This window comes from Adiantum capillus-veneris, chromosome 30, assembly GCF_014529385.1.
Source record: "Adiantum capillus-veneris isolate H3 chromosome 30, ASM1452938v2, whole genome shotgun sequence".
In the NCBI taxonomy this organism is placed as follows: domain Eukaryota; kingdom Viridiplantae; phylum Streptophyta; class Polypodiopsida; order Polypodiales; family Pteridaceae; genus Adiantum; species Adiantum capillus-veneris.
In genome coordinates this window covers 93,675,063-93,693,807 of record NC_140960.1, presented here as the reverse complement: position 1 = coordinate 93,693,807, position 18,745 = coordinate 93,675,063, and positions in this window count along the sequence as shown.

The following is an 18,745-nucleotide window of genomic DNA, read 5'->3' as shown; positions in this document are numbered from 1 at the left end:
GTCAATGAATGAACAATGTGCCTGAAAACCGTATCATACACAATCTGTGTAAAAGTGGGAGTCAAAACTCAACCACTATCAAGAGTAACAAGAACTATGTGGTCGAGATAAAAAAATTTGAAGTTCATTTTTGGAGAGCAGTGTTCTGTAAACTTGACACTACTCTTAATTTGAGTACAATTGATAGATGGGCAAACTGCATATGTCAATCAGGTATTGAAAGATATGCTACGAGCTTATGTTAGTAAAAAATAGACAGATTGAGAGGACCATCTATTGATTTTGAAATTTTCTTATAACAATTCAAAACATGTTTCCATTGGGTTTAGTCCCTTTATACTCATGCACGACTATCAACCTCTATCTGCAATGGCTATTGGTTTAGCCAATGAACATATTGAATTTGGCTAAGAATTTTTTATAAGAACATTTTGATATACTTAAGCTAGCTGAGAGCAATGTTAAACAAGCTAAGGATCTCTAGCAGATGAGAATTGCCGGCATGTCTCCTTTGCAGAGGGAGAATGGGTATTTGTCAAGGTTCTTGAGCATTCAAATAGTTTAAAAATTGGGCTCACACCTAAAGTTTCACCTAGGTAATGTGGTCCATTTTAGATTCTTAAGAACATTGGTAAGTATGCTTATAAACTAGCTTTACCAGCACATTCAATAGTTCACCATGTTTTCATGTCAGATGTCTATGAAAATGGTTAGGAAATGCTGTTGATATCATTGACACATACATTCTATTTGAAATGATTGAGCCACTCGCTCAATCTCATGAACCAGAATGGATTTTGGATCAACATCAATTGCGAACACTTAGTCATGTTTGTCAACAAGTCTTGGTTAAATGAAAAGATGGACCTAACGAGGCTGCCACTTGGGAGAACATTAGTGTGCTTCAAAAGCGGTTTCATGCTTTTGTTCTCTGGGTTTTCCAGGGTGAAAAATATTCTCCAAAGGGGAGTAATATCAGGACAAGATAAGACCTGAGAGGGGGCATGTCCCTAAGGATGAGCAGGGCCTAATCCTATATAAGGAGATGGTTTAGAGGAGAAATGAAGGAACAAGGGTAAGACCTGAGAGGGGGCATGCCCCTAAGGATGAGCAGGGCCTAATCCTATATAAGGAGATGGTTTGGAGGAGAAATGAAGGAACCCCTTATTGGGGTACAGGTGCATGTTCCTTGCTCGATCACCCAGACGGTGGGCGCCCGTCCACTGACACCACTTATTCTTGTACATATATCAAGAAAAAGAGCTCCTCATTTGTGAGGTTGACTCCACCCACACATTCTCTCCCTCTCCTTCTCTCCTTCCTGCATGCACACAACACCACCCACGCATGCATCCGTGCACATGCACTATTCAACTGGTAGCAGAGCCTTGGTGGCGGCAATGGCGATTGGCACGTGCACGATGGCTTCCTAGTGAGACAGAAGCACGGAGCTAAGCTATGGTAGCTTAAGCTTGGCCTCATTAGATCTGGCACGGATTGAAGGAGATTAGGTGGATCTTGGAGCACACGGTGTGTGCAGCCTCTCTCGGGTGCGGGGAATCTACAGAGATTTGAAGGAAAGAATCTAGGTAGATCTGCAAAAAACAGAGCTCTTGAGCTTGAATGCAAGAGAATCAAGGGCAAAGTAGGCCTCAACAAAACGAGGGGATGAGCAAGGCAAATTGGGGGAATTTGTAGCTTGGATTTTGCAGAGCATTGAGTGCTTGGAGTCAACCATAAGCAATGGATGCTTGCAAAATTGAAAAAACTTGTGAGCATTGACAAAGTTGAAGCATTTGCAGCTAAATCTACAGGACGAGTCGAAAGATTGTAAGATCGAGCTTCAATAGCCGAGCAACGTGTGCAGAGAATGCAGCACTAGGCATTTGCAGAGCTCTCAGGTATAGAGCACTGGGTAGTGTGCAACTGCTTGGTGTAGAGAGCAGAGCCTGGGAGCTCAGGACTGTGTGTACAAACACTCCCAATTGAAGCTCACAAGAAGCAACACTGGGACAGTAGCAAGGATCTCACAGGAAATTAGAAAAAAAATCAAAACGTAGGGAATTTCAACAGCTTTCAAAAGCAAGCAAAGTTGACAGAGAGCTAGACAAAGAAAGAAAGAATTGAACTAATTTTTTTAAAGTGTGTGTGTGTAAGAGTGTGTTCCCACACACACACACACACACAAACTCATCTAAAAGAGTTAGGAAGTCAGCATCCAAGATGGAACAATAGCGTAAGAGTGCGAGTTTTGACTCTCTTGGTTGCCTCAAAGAGAGCGAGCGCGTACGCTCTCGGTGTGGGTGCACACAGACATACAAACAACGTGTGCAAGATGGGCGAGTAAGCCCGAGTGTTACTGCCGCATCAACCGGATTTTTGCTATGGCAATTTTCCCTTTCATCTTGGGCTACAACCCATGTGTTCTTTTTGGCTTTAGCTTTTGGCGGCTCGACATCGGTTTCGACATCGATTTTGGCAATTTTCTCCTTGGCATTGGCAACTCAGCAATTTGCGGTGACTACAACATTGGCAATCACTTTCGTTTAGCAGTGAAAGGCAGGTTTTTCTTGGCTTCGAGCGAGCGAGAGCGATTTGGCTCCGCTCTAGCATAGCTTTGCCAGCAACTCCCCCCCCAATACCCATTCCGGAGCGGTTTGGCTTCGACAATTCCCCCCAACATCCCGGTTTTGACTCGGCCATTTCGGCTTCAACAATTCTTCAGTTTACAACTTTCGATGGCACATACCAACACATAGCGGCTCTGACGGTCCATTTTGGAGCATATTTTCCCGTGAATGCGGCTCTCGCATGTTGATTGCGACCACATGCAGTTGGTTGCAGTTGGTTTTCGATTGGCATGCTTATCGATCGATGACATAGTGTGCCAGTTTCTCGACGATTTTGCTCGCAGTTTGCACTTTTCTTGCATTGCAGATTATGTATGATTGTGTCGAGCATTCCAGAGAGCCATTTTTTGCACAGTTTGTGTAGTTTCATGCTATGTATGCAATTGCACATACAATTTGAGCTAGCTATAGCTCGCAGGTACCAGGTTCACATGTTTACAATGTTTTTGGATGGGTATAGGTCCATAGAGCTGCTCGTTCAGGAGTAGCCAGTTTACCAAGGTTTGGCAGTGCATGTATGCCATTTGTGGATCTTTTTACTAAGACACTGTCTGTTTTTTGGTGAGATTTTTTGAGATTTTGCTCAAAATAGAGGGGGAACTCTATTCGTTTGTTCCCAAATTCTGGCCATGTTTTGCACGTCTTTGCACCTTACTCTCTGATGGTTTACTGGTCAAGTTTGGCTCCCACTTTGGCAGTGATCAAGTGTTTACTCTCACTTTGACATGTTCTGTCAGTTTTGACATAGTTTAGTGTTTATGTACCCACTGTCGCGGGAGTGAGGATTGCGTATGCTTGTGTGGCTACAAACAGACAGTCACATATTTCATAGATTTTCTGTAGATTTTTGCAGATAGTTTCTATTGTGGGATGCGTTTTGAGCTAGTTTTCTCTCTACTTGCGTATATGGTTATGCGCTTGACGCTCAATTGAGCAGCTTTTCCCAGATTGTGTGCTTGGAGAGTTCACAGATTGTGGAGTTTGTTTTATGCACATGTGAGCATCAATTTTGATGCAATTTGATCATGGTTTCATGATTGTATAGTGGTCAATTTATTCCCATTTTGACAGTGATCGAATGTTTACTCTCACTTTGACAATCGGACACAAGTTTAGTGTTCTTGTACCCACTCTCGCAGGAGTGCATTTATGGTATGCTCGTAATGGTTACATGTTTCCTTTGATTTTTTCTCATGTTCTCACATCGATGCATATTCCAAGCGTGAGGTATTGTGGTCACACACAGGGAACATTAGGTGTTGTTGTTTTAGACGCATGAGACAACATCGTAGATAGATGTGTGACGCACATATAATTATGACACAGACTAGAGAGACGGCCACATATGTCGGTGATGGTGATGTCACACTTATTTCTAGCCTCCACCCATGATACATGTTTGACAGAGATGGAACTGGCTCCCGATGGCTGCTAAATGAGTCTGCAGCATTTCATGCCACACCATGTCGTGACTGGTTCAACACATTTGCTAGTGGGAGTTATGGTCGTGTTCATCTGGCTGATGTTTCAACGTATGACATAGAGGGTGCAGGAGTATATGTCTATTACCACCCAGTGGTGCATCTTATACGCTTACACATGTGCGTTATGTTCCTGAGAATGCGCAGAGCTTGATCTCAGTGAGATGCCTGAGAGAAAATGGATGTCAGGTAGTGCTTCGAGAGCAGTCTTTCTAGATGAAGTTGGGTCGCCTAGTCATTATGCCAGGTGCTAGGTCATACATTGTATACCCACTGCAGGTTTCTCAGGTGCAAGACGGATAGTCTCCATTACTACCATGACATATGAGGAGCGAGAGACGAGACGCGTCTCCTTTGTGAGTGAGCTCCAATATGCTCAGGAGATAAAGCATTTAGCTGTGCAGGACATGTCGGTGAACTATGCAGTGGCAGAATTAGAGTGACAGTGCTCTAGTGAGACACAACAGGTGTTGTCAAGAGTCTGTGCAGGTAGAGGTAGAGCAGGTCTACTCCCTAGAGATACGGATAGAGATGAAAGACATGGAGTTCTTTGATATGCTCATGTTAGAGGCTAATGAGTTGGTGCCAGGACGCACAGTTTTGCCTATTGGGGAGAGGGACGTAGCTATCCTAGTGTCGACATTGACACATCCGTACGCGATGGGTAGTACTAATGATGTAGTGTTTGTAGATAGCACAAGGGAGGTGAGTACAACCAGGTTTGCACAGATTTCGTGGGGCATCTGATGTTCGACTTGTTAATGTCGAGGCCCGACCTAGCAACTATAGTGGGAGCATCTGTAGCAGGGATTGTCAGTTGTATGGTGAGTGACACTAGTATGATGCATAGTGGAGTTTTGTAGACCATACAGAGTTTTTTGCAAGATTTACATGCAGGCTCCAGCGTGGGTACGCATGCTCACCTACCACTAGAGCTGATACGACTGCATGTAGATTGATTGAGAGAGCCAGTGGACGTAGGTTGAGAGAGTCTCTCACCAGTTTTCTTGTACATATTAGTAGTTTAGATAGTAGGACCACCTTATCAACACATTCGCCTTTAAGTGGGAGGTTGTTGGGGTACAGGTGCATGTGCCTTGCTCGACCACCCAGATGACGGGCGCCCACCCATTGACACCACTTATTCTTGTACATATATCAAGAATAAGGAGCTCCTCATTTGTGAGGTTGACTCCACCCATACACTCTTTAACTCTCGTTATCTTCTTCCTGCATGCACACCGCACCACGCACGCACGCATCCATGCACACACACTCTTCACCCCTCTTGTCCTTTCAGAGGGATCCATGAAGCATTGTGTCTTCCCTATCCCAATCAACACAAGCATTATCAAGTTGCTCCACAAGAAGGTGTTGGGGTATAAAGCCCAATGTGGTCGCCCAGGTAAGTGGGCGGGCCGTCAAGTATGTACACATATTCTTTTGTTAAAACCTAATAAGAACTCACTATGCTCTACACATTTTAGTAGAGCGAGTTCACCATATCGCCGTGCTCTTCTTCTCGCACTCTCTCTCGCGTCACACTTCCGCTCGTACTCCTTCAACTGGTATCAGAGCTCAGATTAAGGCTCGGGGCAGCACTGCAGGAGGTAGAGTCACCAGCTCAGATTGGAGTGAGATTTGACAGGCGAAGACACGGTCCCAAATCCTGTGGGCATGCCTGAGGGACTCGATGTTCTCAGAATTTCATTCTGAGGTCATCTCGGCCATCGTTCGGCTTCGACAAAGTTCTGCACAGGCCATTTTCGACTACATGGTCTCGGCGGGTGCAAATCCGACTTTGCAAATTTGGGGTTTCGGCTTACGACTGCAGGTGCTGAGGATATCGGCACTCCCACAGTACTGATTTGTGGCTGTCTACACATCGAAGGATGGCTCACAGTTCTTGGAGACGTGTCACATACGACATGGGCACATCTACACACAGACTGTAGGCGACATCCACTAGTTCATCAGGTAGCTTGTGTTCGCTGCTTGATATTCCAGATTTCATCCTGACATTGCAGGTACTTCCACATGGGATTTATTGTCAGAGATGATGTATGTTTGTTGAGGGTTTGCTGGCTGTGAATCACGCAGCAAACAACCGCTGCAGCGGTTACAGCATATAGTGGGAAATTTGTGGATGTATGACTTTGTGGGAAGTCTATGTACTGTCAGATTTACTGCAGCCTTTGTTGAGGGTCGAGTGAGGTTTTATTGAGTTGGGGGATTCTCGAATGTTGAGATCCTTTCGGTGATACAGGTCTTGGAGCGATCCCTCGAGCACCCTTAGATAGGCAGCTAGGATGTATTGATTGTGAGTTAGACAATTGGGATTGCATCTTTGCTTTACTGCCGTTGAGGCATTGTCGCAGTCTATGCTTACAGGACAGTGACAAGACAGTGAGAGACAGTACAGGTGCAGGACAGGTTTACCCGCAGCTTACAGTGTCAGAGAGATAGTGTTTTTTGAGCTGTTTTTTGGTCTGTTTTTTAGTACACCAGAGCCATTTTACAAAGGAGACTCTGCCGAAATTTATGCAGAATCTGAAGATTTCTTGGTTCATTTGACAGGTTGATATTGGTTCAGAGGTCAGTTTACAGGGGAAACTCTGCCGAATTTTTGCCCAGGAAAGTAAACCACTATGAAGCATAGCTATGGTTGGATCACAGGACACTGCTCTTTACAATATCAAGAAGCTGGATGGAACCAATTTCCCATTGTGGAAGAAGCAGATTTGGCACGTGTTGGTACAAAAGAAGCAGATAAAACCTATAAAGCTCAAGGGGATAAAACCAGAAGATATGGACGAAGATGAATGGAGCGAAATGGATGAATTAGCACTTTCTACCATTATGCTGACTTTGGTAGAAAGCGTTTACTTCAATGTAGCAGACGAGATGTCGGCTTATCAAGCATGGATAAAGTTGAGTGATCTTTATGAGAAGCAGAGTGCAGCTTCACAGGTATACTGGCTTAAGAAGCTTGTTGACTTGAAGATGAAAGAAGGGACACCTATGTCCAATCATCTAAATGAATTCAACACCATCTACAGTCAGTTGTCAACTCAAGGTGTCAAGTTTGATGAACCTGTTAGAGCTATGTTCCTGTTGATCACATTGCCGGAAAGTTGGGACACTTTTCGCACAGCTTTGAGTAATTCTGCACCTCTAGATGGTTTGAACCTAGCAGGTGTAGAAGGAAGTCTGCTTACTGAAGAAACCAACAGAAAGACAATGGACAAAGGCAAAGGAACAACCTTAGTTGTCAGGGGAAGGACCAAAGAAAAGTACAAAGGCGGAAAGAGGAATCAGTCTCATAGCAAGTCCCGCAGCGCTAAAGGCAAGAGTGACATAGAATGCTACCATTGTGGCACGAAGGGTCACATGAAAAGAGACTGCAGAGAATGGAAAGCAGAAAAAGGCAAAGAGAAAGCTGAAGACCATGGTGAGAAGAACAAGTCCTCAGTGAAGATTCAAGAAATAAATGTGACAAACACTGTTGTAGAGGATGACAGTCTAGTGTCAGGAGACATCTACTTCTTGAAGAATACAATGGACTCATCTCTTCTTACAACATCTGATGGAAATGCACTGAGTGACTGGATTATAGACTCAGGGGCATCACTTCATGTGTCTCCAAACAAGGAGTGGTTTACCTCTTATGTGACCACTAAAGATCATGTTCGTCTAGGCAATGGGCAGACATGTGAGATCTTAGGTGTTGGAGATGTTCAATTGAAGTTTCAGAATGGCTCTTCTTTCACGCTGAAGAATGTGAGACATGTTCCCGCAATTACAAAGAGCTTGATGAGCACAGGTTTACTTGATGATGCTGGCTACGTCACCACTTTTGGACAGAACATGTGGAAGATATCCCAGGGTTCTATGACAGTAGCACATGGAGTAAAGTCTGGAGGACTTTACATGATTTATGTATGAAATGTCTCTAAAAATGTAATCAATGTAACCGAGCAGCCGAACGTTTCTTTGTGGCATAGCCGATTAGGACATATGTCCAAGAAGGGAATGGAAATCTTGTCTCGTTCTGGTTATTTGCCTGGCTTTTCATTTAATGATTTTGAATTCTGTGAACATTGTCTGTATGGTAAGCAAACACAGCAGCCACATAAGCATAGAAGCAGTAGAAGAGATACACAGTTGGCACTTGTTCATAGTGATTTGTGTGGACCTATGCCTAACCTATCTCTAGGGGGAGCTTCTTACTTTATGACATTTATAGATGATTACTCAAGGAAAGTATGGGTTTACTTTCTCAAGCACAAGAATGAAGCGTTTAGTGTTTTCAAAACGTTTGTGACACTTGTGGAGAATCAGAGTGGCAAGAAGCTTAAATGCTTACGCACTGACAATGGTGGAGAGTACGTTTCAAAGGCCTTTCAGGACTTTTGTGAGTCAAAAGGTATAAAACGTGAACTTATTGCTCCTTACAATCCTCCTCAAAATGGTGTTGCTGAGAGGATGAATAGGACCATGCAAGAGAAGGTCAGAAGTATGTTGTCTAATGCACAGCTGCCAAATGGGTTTTGGGTTGAAGCTGTATCAACAACTGTTCATCTTATAAATAGATCTCCTAGCAAGGTTTTGCAGAAGGATTTAGTGGCAGAGATGGTATGGTCAGGGAAGGTGCCCTCATACAAGCATCTCAGAGTCTTTGGCTGTGAGTCATATACTCACGTTGCAAAGGAATTTAGGAACAAAATTGAGCCAAAGAGTAGAAAGTGCATCTTTCTAGGCTGTGGTAATTCTGGTGAGATGGGGTACAGACTTTGGGATCCCGAATCCAGAAAGGTTATCCGCAGCAATGATGTTCACTTTAATGAAGCCAAATATCATTCTAAACCAGAGAAAGTTGAGGAGATTAGAAGAGTTGTCTTGCAAGAAGATGGACCTGCACGTGCAAGACAAAATGTCAGGGCTCAAGAGGAGCAAGGACACGATAGATTGGAACCACAGGTTGTGGTTGAGCCTGAGCCACCTATTGTGCGTAGATCTGGACGTGTCACACGACCTCCTGATAGGTTTGTTCCATCTATGAACTATGTCCAGTTGACTGATTGCAATGAGCCTTCATGTTACAAGGAAGCAGTGCAAATGAAGGACTCCGGGAATTGGCAATTGGACATGCAGTCAGAGATGACAGATCTGCATAAAAAGCAGACATGGAAGCTAGTTAAATTACCACGGGGCAAAAAGGCTCTACCCTGTAAATGGGTTTACAGGTATAAGATCACCGCTCATGATAGTCAGCCAAAGTACAAAGCAAGGCTTGTTGCCAAGGGCTTTAAGCAAGAACAAGGCATTGACTTTGATGAAGTCTTCTCTCCGGTGGTCAAAATGACTACATTGAGATGCTTTCTTGCATTGGTTGCCATATTAGATTTGGTGTTGCACCAAATGGATGTCAAGACATAGTTCTTGGATGGTGATTTAGATGTGGAAATTTACATGCAGTAGCCAGAAGGGTTTGTTGAGAAAGGCAAGGAAGATTGGGTATGCCAGTTGTTAAAGAGTCTTTATGGCTTAAAACAATCACCGAGGGCATGGTACCATAAATTCCACAAGTTTATGCTTTCTCAAGGCTACAAACGTAGTGAGTTCGATCACTGTCTATATACAAAGAAGGCTAAGGATGGTAGTTGGTTGATCCTTATTTTGTATGTGGATGACATGTTGATTGCTTGCAAGCACTTGGAAGAAATTTCAGCTTTGAAGTCAAAGATGCCAAATCGTTTGACATGAAAGACATGGGTGAGGCAAGTCATATACTTGGTATGCGCATTGAGAGAGACAGATCAAAGAAGTTGATTTGGTTATCTCAAACAGAGTATATTGACAAGGTTTTGCAACGTTTCAATATGGAGAAGGGAAAGGCATTGAGTGTTCCATTGCCACCATATGTGAAACTTAGCAAACAAGATTATCTTGTGTCTGAGGAAGAACAGGATGAAATGGATAAGATTCCATATGCGTCTGTAGTGGGTAGTTTAATGTATGCAATGATTGCTACTCGCCCAGACATTGCATTTGCAGTGGGAGTAGTAAGTTGATACATGTCAAACCCAGGCAAGAAACATTGGGAGGCAGTGAAAGGAATATTGAGATACCTGAAAGCTACAAAGAGTATGCGTTTATGCTATGGGAGTCAGGAGCTAAGTGTAAAGGGTTTTACAGACTCAGATTATGCAGGTGACTTAGACAACCGAAGGTCTACGTCAGGGTATGTCTTTACATTGGCTGGTGGAGCAGTATCATGGCGTTCTAGATTACAAGATTGTGTTACTCAGTCTACTATAGAGGCTGAATATGTTGCTGCATCAGAGGCATGCAAAGAATCAATTTGGCTTAATCGACTAGTAACAGATTTGGGAATCAAAGAAGAGATGCCTGTGTTATATTGTGATAGTCAAAGTGCTATACAATTGGCTCGCAATCCAGTTTATCACTCAAAGACAAAGCATGTGGATGTGAAGTATCATTTCATCAGGGAAATGCTCGAGGATAAGCAACTTCAGCTTGTCAAAGTTCACACCACAGAAAATCCTGCTGATCTACTTACAAAAGGACTTCCCTCAGAGAGCTTTGCGCATTTTCGCAAGCAGTTAGGTGTAGGGTAGTACATCACTTCTCTACATCTCTTGTATATTAGCTTGTATAGTAGCTTCTCTCACACTTAAAGTACCACATTGGACTTTAAGTGGGAGGTTGTTGGGGTATAAAGCCCAATGTGGTCGCCCAGGTAAGTGGGCGGGCCGCCAAGTATGTACACATATTCTTTTGTTAAAACCTAATAAGAACTCACTATGCTCTACACATTTCAGTAGAGCGAGTTCACCATATCGTCGTGCTCTTCTTCTCGCACTCTCTCTCGCATCACAGTTCCGCTCGTACTCCTTCAGAAGGGGCCCAAGGACAATATCTCCAACTGGCATTATCTTACCATGCTCAAATCAGCCTATAAGGTATTTTCCAAAGCCACTGCCCTAAGGGCCACACACATTCTCTCTCAATGGCTAAACACTAAGCAAAAAGGCTTGATCAAAGGGAGGAGAATTTTGGAGGTAGTAATAGCTATGTGGGAAGGCATTGATTATGCCTATGAATCCTTGCAAGATTCCATCTTATTAAGGTGGATTTTAACAAAGTGTATGATAAGTCAGAGTGGGAATTTATGGTCCTCTCTCTGCAACATCTAGGTTTTCGAGATGATGTTTTTTGTTAAAGTTTTATTTGGAAATTCCAAAGCCAAAGTCTGCATCAATGGAGAATTGTCGAACCCTTTTAATCTTGAAAAATCTATTAGGAAAGGCTGCCCTCTTGCCCTTTTGCTATTTGCTATAGTTGCAGATGTCCTCAGTTGCCTGATTAAACTCAAGATAAAGAAAGGCCACATTAGACAAATCCAATTCCCTTCAAGTAAACAATAATTTTATTCTCATTTTGTAGATAATACAAATGCAATAGTGGCCAATGACTCGATTCCAACTCTGAGTTCTGGACACCTTTTGTTGTGCATTTGGATCCAAAATCAAGCACGCTAATATAGGAATTAAGAGAGCTCGTAACTTTCCACATGATTGGCTTCTAGAACAAGGTTGCAAAGAAATTGAAAAGGGTTCAATATTCAGACTTGTAGGTATCCCTATTGGCTTCAAAATCACCTTACAATAGAAATGGGAGTGGATTGTCCAATAGTTCACCTCCAAACTAGAGAGATGGATGGGCTTGCAAGCCTCCCTAGCTGGAAGGATCTTAGTTATGAACCATTATCTAGATTCTTATGTTGTGTTTTTTCTCTCATGTTGGAGACCTCCTGATAACTAGCGTATGTAAGGAATTTTTATGGGAAGGAGACATTAATAGTAAGAAATCATCAAAGGTGAAGTGGAAAATAATCACTCTCCCCCAAAAAAAGGGAGGACTTGGGGTAATCAACAAAGCTAACAAGGCTGACAAACCGGTAGTGAAGCTCATTGTGAGGGTCCTTGTAGTGCCCAATGAAGAAGGGCTAGCATGTTGCTAAGGCATCTTCCCAAATGTCAGGTCAAAGGTTTAAAAGTTGGTGTTCCTGTCCGCACAATCTTGTTTGGCCAAGTTGAATGTACCTTCAGGGATTAGATCTCTTCAAGTCATTGTTCAAAGCATAGATGAATTTATAAAGAAAAATTAGGCTCAATGTTGAGGGGAACGATTGGTACAACTGGATAACATGGACTCTATATGGTGGCCATTGAGGGGAAGATTGGTACAATTGGATAGCATGGACTCTATATGGTGGCCATTGAGCTACGTCCCCCCTCCCCGAAAGGACAACATCATATCATCTCTAAATCGATAAAAGAAGACATTCAGGTATACATGTAGAGATATGTGGAATTGGTTTGATGTAAAATTTCTCACCCCATGAGAAATAGTGATGAAATTTGAACTTTCCCCTTGGGAAATGGATCTAATTCTCAATAGATTGAATGTACTTTCGACTGATCTTCATTGGGTTATCCATCTTTAGGAGCCCCAAAGGTATTCCGTATTCACTTGGGAGGAAGGATTCAAGAAAAGTAACCCACTTGGAAATCCTAGTCCAACCTCTCCTTCCCTCTACACTAAGTTGAACATCAAATGGCAAGTGAACTATTCTACAACACAATAAAAATTCAAAATTTAACAAATCGAAGCTCTTGCAAAAAATTCTGCAAGAGAGACCAAGATGTATGGGTTAAGATTGTATCCATGATTGAGAATACAACTACCCTTTCCATTGGGGATGTGGACCAAAAGAAAGGGCCAGATCTTCTACCACTGAAAAAGCTCTTTGGATGAGGAATTTAATCCCTTTTGTATGAACCAACCTTCAGCAGGTCAAAAGGGCTTTCTAGGATTATCATCATAGAGGTAGCGTCAAGGATCTTGGATGTGAGAAATTATCTCAATTATCATGTTGATGGATCATGACTTTTCTATCAATATAAAGACATTGAAGAGGAGCTTGAAATTTGAGCTCAATGAGGATGAACCAATGTTCTTAAGGGCAAAAAAGGTACTCTATTGATGTGTCACGTGTGAAAATCACGAGAAATGAAAATGGTCCACTTCAGAGAGCTACAATGAAACGATATGCTTTAGCCAAATGGGGAAGAGTGTTGGGAGAGTAGCAGCAGTAAAGGACCATGTTTGATTCCATCCTAAAGGCTCTGAATCATCCTCAAGAAGATCCCATTCTAGAAATAGCAGAGTGGCATCTCTCTTAGGACCTTTGTGGTATAGAACTCTCTATGTATGACACATGAGAGTGGAAGAAGCATGCAATTGTGCCATGGAAGAAGCATGCATTTGGCAATGCAACCACATTCAACTAGTGGTCAAAGCTATCAATACTGGAGCAAAGACAAAGTCTTCCCATAAACAAGCTAAAAAATGAGCTAGTTTTAGTAGTCCACAAGAACGAGAGCACATAGACAATGAGAGCGTCTACAAGCTAATGTGAAAAACTTTGTGTCAACAAGTCCTAGAGATTCGTTATCTGCATCCAAATCTCCATGTCTATGCATTTGCATGGACCATACAATTAAATTAAGGGGCACGACTTTCGTTCCTTAAAATTTTTGTGGAAGCAGAATGCCAACTCTCCACCATACTTTTGTACGATGTGCACTATATATGGTCTTCATTTTCTCATCGCATGAGGTTTAACTACTCACATGGATTTCAAACAATATTCTCTGCTTTGCACACTTAATGGACGAGAACATCTTCTCAAGTAATCCAAGTTAATTTTTTCACTTCTCTTTACTTTAATCTACTATTTGTAAACAATCTATTTGTGACTCACAACAACATATCTATCTAGAGTAACTAGTATGTGACCCACGCATTGCTGCGGGCAAGGAAACATGGCATGTATTCTCAAAGGGCTGTCTTATGTTCCAATTAGAACACTATCAATACTCTCTTTTTGCATGTATAGTCTATTGTATTTCTAAAAATGATGCATGACACAAACTCTTGATAGATTTTAACAAACATGAATATATGTAAGATGTTGCAAAGCATTCTTTAAAACCAAGCTTGGGAGCTTCTCATAAATATAATCTTTCATGAGGTTTAGCCTTTGTTCAAAAAACTTAGGAGTGCTCTCCTTCTATTGGGGTGGGTAGAGAGAGAGAGAGAGAGAGAGAGAGAGAGAGAGAGAGAGAGAGAGAGAGAGAGAGAGAGAGAGAGGACATGGGTCCTATGGACAAGGCCACCGGCACGGCTGGACAGTGTGTACGCTAGGGGGAGGCTATAAGATAGCACGGTTGGGTGGAGACTAGCACACGCATTACCACCACCCTTTCCAATATAGGTAAGTAGTCTTCCCAATTGGTTTGCTTCTTGCTAACGTATGCTCGTAGCATATCCTCTAGCACTTGATTAACTCTTTCTGTTTGACCATCCATATCTGGATGATAAGTCGTACTTAGATTAAGTTTAGTTTCCAACTTTTGAACCATAGCTCTCCAGGAGTGATTATCGAACTTTCGATCTCTGTCACTAATGATACTAGCTGGAAGACCATAGAGTCTATATATATGCTCTACAAATAGCCGTGCTAATTCCGGTGTCTTAACCGTAGTCTTAGTGGGAATGAATCGACCCATCTTTGTGAGACGGTCTACAATTACCCAAATGGCATCATGGCCACGATTTGTAGTAGGTAGTCCTACTACAAAATCCATAGAGATACTCTCCCACTTACCTTGTGGAATCTCTAAAGGATGTAAAAGGCCACCTACCTTGAGGCCCTCTGCCTTATTAACTTGGCACTCTTGGCAGTTTAGTACTGATAGCCGATTTTGGAAATCAAAGAAAAAAAAAGAAAAAGGTTTATTTTTTCCTGTGCCGGAGCCTTGGCGACATCGTTGGAAGGCTTGGCAATGCCCTGGCAAACCTCATGGCCCTAGCTCCATACCCCACCCTAGCAGGCCGCCATCTCTCTCTCTCTCTCTCCCTCTTGTTCTATTTCCTTGGCAGGTCGCCATCTCTCTCTCTCCCTCTTGTTCTATTTCCCTGGCGCGCCGTCGTAATTCTCTCTCTCTTTTTCACTATATCTCTCTCTCTCCATCTCTTCCCCCCCTCGATCTAGCTCTCTTCCCCTCCCTCCGAGCAAAGGCCCTATGGGCTTCGAATAATATATATATATATATATATATATATATATCTCATATGCCCTACGCACCTCCCTCTTCACCTCTCTCCCTTCTCGACAAAAAGCTCTCTCTCCCTCATCCATTTCAACCCCTCTCTCTCTCTCTCTCTCTCTCTCTCTCTCTCTCTCTCTCTCTCTCTCTCTCTCTCTCTCTCTCTCTCTCTCTCTCTCTCTCTCTCTCTCTCTCTCACAGCCAACAAGGGGGACACATGCCCGCAGGTGGCCCGGCGCTGTTCATCACAGCCCATGCAGGTGGCCCGGCCATTTTCTCTCTCTATCTCCCTTGTTGCCTATGAGAGGCCGAATATTCTCTCTCTCTAATATTCTCTCTCTCTAATATTCTCTCTCTCTTACCCACACCCCGTTGACCCCAATGACCCCCCCCCCCCCCCCCCCCCCCCCTACTGGCCACCCTCGGCCAGGAGCGGCCTCGAGCACCCACCCCTTCTCTCGCTTTCTCTCTCGCACTCCCGCTGTGTCGAGCCCACAGCCGCATACGAACACTCTCTCTCCCGTATTCTTATATACACACACACCACGCCCCCTCTCACACTCCCTCCCTCGCTCTCTATGCAAGCCAATAGCCCAAAAATATTCCCTCTCTCTTCCCCATCCGCTCGCCTCAACTTCCCTCGGCCTCACTCTCCCTCCCATGGCCCGCTACACATCCCCTTTCCCTCTCTCCCCACCCCATTGACTCTCTCCCCTCCTCTCGTCCTTGAGACACCATGCAAGACAAGAGGATAAAATCCCCCCCCCCTTCCCTCGCTCTCTTGTCGGCGGCCCACAAGGCGCGGACCCCCGCCATCTCATCTCTCTCGCGCGTTCTGCACACTGCCCCAGCCGGCCCATCTCTCTCTCTCTCTCTCTCTCTCCTCTCTCTCTCTCTCTCTCTCTCTCTCTCTCTCTCTCCTCTCTCTCTCTCTCTCTCTCTCTCTCTCTCTCTCTCTCTCGTTCTCCAGCTCTAAGGCGCAACAGATAAGGGAACTCCCTCTCTCTCTATCACATACACACACCACGCGTAGCTCTCCAGCACCACACACACACACACACTCATTCACAGACACACACACCACACACCTCTCTGCACACAGAACCCGCATGCCTATCTCTCTCTCTCTCTCTCTCTCTCTCTCTCTCTCTCTCTCTCTCTCTCTCTCTCTCTCTCTCTCTCTCGGCCTGTGAAGGCGCATGAATTCTCTCTCTCTCTCTCTCTCTCTCTCTCTCTCTCTCTCTCTCTCTCTCTCTCTCTCTCTCTCTCTCTACACACACACCACACGCGCTCGTGCGCGCACACACACACACACACACCACACACACACACCCTCTCTCTGACCACACATCCCCCCCACTCATCCTCGCGTAGCTGCAAGCAGGCCACCAGTCGCCAGCAGGCCCGAAAAAAAACTTTAAAAAAATAATAATAATATATATATTATATACATAATAAGGCCCCGTTTCCACGCACGCTCGCGCACACACATAGATATACAAATACACACATTCACTTACATATACACACACTCACGCGTATGCACACACCTATATCCACACACCTACCCACCCATACATACACACACACACACACGCATATATGTACGTACTTAAAAAATACAAAAAAGAAGGAAAAACGGCCATCGACATAGACAAAAAAGAAGGAGGAACCCAAATCACGTGCCACCAACAACAAAAAGAAGAAATGCGCCGAAGGCATGCCCCGGCCGACCCCGAAAAGACGTACACGCTACACCGACGCACCGACAACACACCATTCGCCAGCATCACGCAACCACGACACTATTTTCAATAATTTGTAGGTTATCACCATCATTTTTTTTCAGTTTTCACCCAAGCCTTGTAAAATTCCCAATTTGTAGATTCCCTCTCTCTAGGTGATGGCCACAAAGGCCCACCTAGAGGTTTTCATTTTTAAATAACTCTCAAGACAAAGCAAGGGTCAACCACACCGGGCCCACCGCCTTGCTTTGTCTCCCCGATTAGCTTACCCTAATCAAACCGGGATTACCCTAATCCAAGCAGCCAACACCTATCAAAAGGGCACTGAGAGGTCACTATGGGGGGGGGGGGGGGGGCAGTTCATGAGAGGTCAGCATTTTGGTAGAGTTTTAGTGGGAAGAGTTGACACTATTGGCATCACGGGGAGGGGGCTTGTGTGATGGTTTGCCTTGGGAATTGCACTATGTGAAGGGAACCACATCCACCTCTCGACTCCAATGGTTGATGCACACACACACACACACACACACACACACACACACACACACACACACACACACACACACACACACACACACACACACACACGTTCTTGGTAGCAAATTTCACAATCATCGAGTCGTCTTTAGAGAACGCACCAAGTAGTCGCACCATCTTCTCTCCCTACCTCTCTATCACCACGGTGTGCCGCCTCGCTGGAAGGAAGATCATTGTAAATACTGCAGAAATAATTCTCCCTCACATCCCCGATGGTTTTCTTCACGTGTCAATCTCTCTCTCTCTCTCTCTCTCTCTCTCTGTATGTGTAAGTTTGCGGTGTTCACATCACCGTGGTCTGCGTCCTAGCCGCTCAAAGCTAGGTGGTGCCCCCTGTTTGCTTTACCGTGATAGGCTTGAGGCGTGCCATTTGGCGCCCGATGTTTTAGAGGCCGTTGGGGTTCGGGGTCCGCTTTGCTCCCATCATTTGGTGCCCCCACTGAGGAGGGCTTCTAAGAACCCTTCAGTTTACAATGCTGAAAGTGACGCACGCCATCAATCATGGACGAATGGCTAAAGGAATTTTCTAATTGGAGGACGGAAGAAGAGGAGACTAAGGAGGAACTAGCCGCCTTCATTGAAGTACTACTCCCAGGCTGCAGTGTCGTCAGTATTCAAGAGGTAAATTCTCCATCTCGTGTTGCTCGTTCTAACCACAAATTTAGGGCATCAGGTGGGAGGCCTATGAAGTGCCATCAATGCTGTCAACCAACGCATTCTGTCAATGAGTGCCGACAGAGGAAGTGAAGAAAGAACGGTGAGTTTTACTTTTGGAAACTACGACACTCTCACGACAATCAAATTTTCTGTATCACCAAGTGTTTTCTCTCTAATGCTTCGAGAGGAGTAGTCAACTACATCAACCACAAACTCTAAGTCCGAAAGCCTAAAGCATTTGGTGGACGCAAGTGGGCCTACACTCTCTCTAGGCCTGGAAAGTTCAAATGAAGTTCGACCACCCAAGCGCCATCGCCGCATGCAGAATGGAAAGCCGATTGAGGTAGACTCTTCTCGCCCAATCTGTTTTGAGCCTAATGTGGAGGATTGTGTGGACTACTACAAGAGGTAGGATCATGTGGTGAAGGTGTCACCTTGTCAACACCTGAGGTACGCAACCCTAGTGGTCAAGATCCTTGCCCTACACCCGGCAT